Genomic DNA, 5,814 nt, shown 5'->3' on the forward strand with positions numbered 1-5,814 from the left:
CAACAGTTGCTATAAAACTCACCAGGCGCGTGCAACCTAACCTGCCTGCTGATGCTGGTGGGAGGAGATTACAGCACACTTGCACTCCCAGTCTTATTGTAGTCTTGGAGATAGACAGCTGAAATAAAATTAAACCTGCATGCATATTTGAGTGTTTCTGCACTTCTAGTATTCAATAATATTACCGCCGATCCGAGAGAAAGCAAAGGCCAATAAATGCGTGACAGGGCATCCGTCTGATGTCTTCGAAGACTTTAAACACATCAAGTATAACCCCAATTATAGAGGATGTTGCAATAAATTAAATATGCAAATCGGCTACATTCAGACAGCAAGAACACTTACTTACTTTACTTACTTATACTTACTCCTCTTATGTCATTTTTTAATCTGTGTGTGGATTTCTGATTTTTATGTCACTGTCAACAGAAACAAACAAACAAACAAACAAACAAACTCATCTGACACTTTAAATTCTGATGTGGTCCTAATCAGATATGATTGCTGCTGATGCGAAGGCCGTGTAAAGGGTCACTGAGCACGCTGACGTCAGCGACAATATGTATTCATTTTCAGCAGTGGTGGGTCAAAACAAAATATGGAGGATAGCAGCAATGACAGGGAGACAGTACTTTGCAAAATTAATTTAATAAGTAGCTCGGGGCAGGGGGTGGCGGTGGTGGCGGCTGCACTTTATTCCACCTGTAAATTGTTATGGTTAGTCCAGTCACTAAATAGTGCATTGTTCATCTTAGTTGCATTTCTTAGGCTGCGTTCAGTTGGCTGTCACAAGCTATTAAAACATTTGAAAGGTGAGCAATTGGATTTAGGCAAGTGAACCAAATGTAGTAAGAAATTAGTTAAAAAAAAATGTAAAACTAAGCTAGCAAAATATTAAAACCATTTATAATTATTGTAAATATACTGTATATTAACATTTTAATAGATGAAGATAAAGATAATTGCCTCAAATTTACCCCAACAATTTGAAAAACAAAAACAAAAAATCCAAAACAAAACAACAACCCAAACATGGAAAACAGTGTAATACTGTGTGTGCTATCTGGATGATTGCCACATGTCAAAAGCTCATTTGCATTTTTTAGGGCAGAGTAAAAGTTGACATCTCTCATTTCCCATTACACCTATACAAAGCTGCTGTTGATGTGAATCATTGTTCATGTAGGTCTAATCATCCTTTCTCTGACTCCATGGAAGCACAGCGTCAAAAAGTTTCCTTTCCATGTTGCATATCACCAACACCTGAAGTCAGGTAGATTTCCCTGAGTCCTACTTTGGCCATAAGCAACTGATTGCCATGTTTCTCTTGTCCAATGCACCTCTCTCTCTATCTTCTCTCTCTCTGTATTACTCTATCTCTCACTCTCATTGGATCAGCTTCTCCAAAGAGAAACCAGTGTTCTTGTCTGAGATGTGCACTCTGTGCAGAACGTATGCATCCCAATATGACTATGGAATTTTAGCTTAAAGGAATATTGAAATCTCTGAAGAATAGCCTGGTTGAAGGAATATTATCAACTCACTGGCCTGTCTGTTAGTACAGATAAGCAAAGGCATGAGTTCCAGTCCAACATTTTATTATAGGATAGTTGAAACAGGTTTTTCTGACAACATAAGAAAAGGGATAACAAAGCATATTAGAAGCTTAGCCCTAGATATCATAATTTCTACTTTCAATAATTAATCCAACAAAGGTAAGTTAACTACAAACACAATTATTGTTAAAACCTAGGAATACAGAGATAACCACAACTTTAAGTTTAACAGTAGAACTACTAAAGCAGTTTTAAAAGCGTTTTAAACCAAAGGAAACACGTCAGGTTCTTTGTTCTCAAAAAGGTTTTGTATTCCATAAGGTGGCGGGATATATGCCATGATGACTCATTGTTTCAGTCCACTTCCTGAGGGCTAAGCTTCTTCACATATCCGGCCTCTAGCAACTTGATGATCTCATGATCATAAATGGCTGCTCGCTCTGGATTCTTAGCCAGCTTCCATTTAGTTCCTCAGTAAGCCATGCAGATACTTGAGTCTTTGGAGAACTTGAACAGGATAGGGTTGTGGTGCAAGACCCTTATAACAGACTTCTTGTATGCATTTGATGCTGAGGAAATGCTGACTGTAACAGTAGCATCAGTTAGAGTCTCAGTCCCTTGCTGGACAATTTTCAGTATAAGAGATTCAGAAGCCTCATCAAGACCAAGAGATCTGGTTGCAGTTGCTAATAGCATGATTCACTTTAACCATCATCCAATATTGCATACATTTCAAGGTTTATCCCCCTATAACTTGGCAGAACTCTGACAACTTTCAAAGGGGCTTGTACTGCAGCTAGAACAAATAAGGCAAGAAGCACCTGAATCCCTTTGTGGCTGGTTCACGTCATGAAGGACTCTGAGGTGTTTCCCTTTGCATTTTGAGCAAAGCTTCTTTAGGTAACAGTTCAAGGCTCTGTGCTCATGGGTACATCTCTGGCAATGGCCTTTCTTTTGAATGTGCAGGTGGAAGGGAACAACTTATGCAGATTTTTGACTTTTTGGGGAGGATTATGATTTACAAAAGATCCTGGGGAGTGATCAGTCAGGGTTTACATGAAATAGAAGAAATGGATGAAACAGAATTGGACTTCTCTCTTCTCTCCAGGAGCCTTCACAGTTTTTCCGATTCAAGATGAGACCTTTGTTTTGTTCTATTTCTGACTTCCATATCCATGCTGGAAGTTTATCCCTTGTCCTTACTTTGAAGTGATGGAAAGTCTGGGAGGTGGAGCATGTTGTTTGCTTGTAGCTAAACGTGTGTATGAGGCTTGTTAGTTTAAATAGGAGGCTCAGAGGATTGAGGGACAGCTTGAAGGTGGAGGTATAGCAGGAATAGCTTCTGGAGGCGAGCTTGTCTGTTAGGATGGATGAGCAAAGGGAGGAGTTCCAGTCCAATCTTTTATTATATGCATTTTAAACCAAAGAAAACTTGCATATCACAGGTCAGACTATTGGGGGGAGAGACAGCCACATGAGGCCAGCTAGCTTTTTTGTTGTCAGAAGAGGTTTGCCACAGGTGAGCTGCTGCCTATACAGGTTCTGGAGCTCCGTCCATCCATGAAGCAGTGAGGCAGGTACAGGAAGGTTAGAGTGGGTGGGGATTATCCACATGACTTTGACATGAAATATTTCATGTCAGCATTTCACACAAAGATACATATGAATGGTCAGGGCCAAAAGATTGTGTCTGAGGACAAATCAGAATTGGGTCACTTTCAGCCACAGTGTGAACATAGCCTGAGGAGGGACAAAAGAGGATGGTTTAGAGCAGAGGTTTTCAACTAGCACCGCCACAGAGTCAATATTCATCCTTGGTCTTTCAGTCACGGTCCACACTTCAGATCATTTAAGAGCCATTCAGTTTAATTTTGCACAATGAAATTGTAGTTTAAAAAGGTGTTTTTAAATCAAAGTTTTTTATTTTTTGGACATGGTAAGTTCACCCGAATGCCCGCGGTCCATTCATACTCAACCTGTGGTGCACTCTTGGGCTGAGACCACCACTTGAGAACCACTGGTTTAGAGACAGAAGATTTCACAAAGACAATAGACTGAGAATCATTTGGAATTGATTCTGGTCAATTTAAAGGAGTAAAATAAATATTTGAAATGGAACTTAATATTTTAAAATGTAATAACCCTAAATGCAGCAATTAAAGCCAGTAACTGAAAGGCATCAAAATATCTTCCAGCTGTTGGTCTGTGAAGGAAAATCCTCCAGCTCTCATCTCTGTAAGGGGACTGTTGAGATCTTGAAACAGTGATTGTTTTTTGGTATTTTCAAAAGATGTGGATGAGCAACTTGAAAAATTTAGATCAAACAAACAGGAGGGCAAGTGTGTTTTCAAAATGGGCCGTCCTGCCTGAGGCAGTGAAATAGTCTTCATTAATAAAGGACTGTGCCACTCCAGTAACAAATGACACCTCAGGTCTCAATTCTTCAGGTCTTTATTAGTCCAACATATGTCAAATAACTCCACTTTCTTTAAAAAATTTATGTTGGACTAAGTTTTAAATATGTTGTTTACTATGTTTATCCTGTAATACCAAATACATGCATATAGCTAGAAGAGCTCTGTCATCTTAGTTCATGGTTACTTACAATAAATTACTAAATACCCATTTGAAGCACATTCTCTTACAGGTTGAAATATTTTACCATCTCGCACACTGAACACACATTTGTGATGACAAAACAAGGCCACAAATGTAAAAAGGTTTCGCCTGTCCAACCCACTGTATCCAGTGGGAACCTCTTTTTTGGTTAAGTGTTACATTGTCAGTCATTGTCAGTGTTAAACAGATGCTTTGGGGAAGTTGGTGTTGTTGCTAAGCAACTACTGGAAATCTATATGAAGCATGACACTCTTTTACTTAAAAAAAGTTATACACACACAAACAGATAGATAAGACAGACAGACAGACAGACAGATAGATAGATAGATAGATAGATAGATAGATAGATAGATAGATAGATATTTTTTAACTACAGTAACAGTTTGTCCTTTCACTGTGAGATGAGAAAACTTAGCACTGTGCAGAGAGTGGTTCCTGGTAGACATGTAAATGGCTCTTAGGCATATTTTGTTGAGCTTACACATCCATAAAAGACAGGATATTTTTATACTAGCTTTCGCATTCAGATATTCAGTGTTGAAACTTATTTAGATTTCTATTGCAGTGTGGGCTTCTCAAGCGCTTTACACTTTTCTTCATTGTTTTGGCTTTATTAGATTGCCTAAATACTTGCTGATAGTGGCTAGAGTTCTTGAACAAGTATCCATACCGTAGCCAGGTATGAGGACACTGAGGTCCAAAATAATTAGGGGTTAAAAACATCTCTTTTAAGTGTCTGTTGCTCTTGTATGGAGGTGAGTGAAGGTGCTGGCATGACTCCTTTCACCCAGCGCTCCCCATTTTCCATGCTCTGTGGTCAAAGGAGCAGGCATTTAAATTTAGTTGTGCTGCTATTGCAGTAATTACGGTATTGCCTACAGGTACAGCATAGAGCCAGAATGAGCAAACCTTACAGCCTCTCTCTCTCTCTCTCTCTCTCTCTCTCACACACACACACACACACACACATACAGTCATATTTAGAAATTACATATTGGTACATGTTATAAAGACATAATTTTTATATTTGCTGGGTTAACAAGCACTTATGATAAATGTATTGGAATACGATGTCTGTGCTGTGCCAGACTACTGTTTATGTGTCAACCGCCATCCCACACAGAGATGTTAAGAAATCCATGTGATTGATGCTAACTGAGTTAGTTTTGAGAACCACAAATAAATCAATTCTCAGCCAACACAGGCCCATCTCATGAGCTGTACAATAGGAATCCAGTTCATAAAATGGCTCCTTTTTTCAACAGCCATGAAATTTTTTTTCTCCATTAATTTCACCTGTATGAGTAACTCATCACAATACAGCTGTTTGAATGTGTCCTTAAAGGTTGAGTCTTTCCTTTTCCTTTCCTTTCCTTTGTTAAAAAAACAAAAAAAACAAACAACAACAAAACAAAAACAAACAAATAACCAAACAAACAAAAACATGAACACAGTAAAAACTGTTGGAATGGATATTTGAGTGTCTCTAGTTATTTGTTTGGGTGCATTACACATCTAATTGTGGTTCCTTTGTCTTTTTGCTCCATTTAAAGTGCCAGGAAATATATCTCTGTGGTAAGTTGGAGGCCAGTTTTAAAAAGTAAACTAGCCTCCCAGAAGATATCTGAGAGAGACTTTA

This window comes from Myripristis murdjan, chromosome 12, assembly GCF_902150065.1.
Source record: "Myripristis murdjan chromosome 12, fMyrMur1.1, whole genome shotgun sequence".
NCBI classification, from domain to species: domain Eukaryota; kingdom Metazoa; phylum Chordata; class Actinopteri; order Holocentriformes; family Holocentridae; genus Myripristis; species Myripristis murdjan.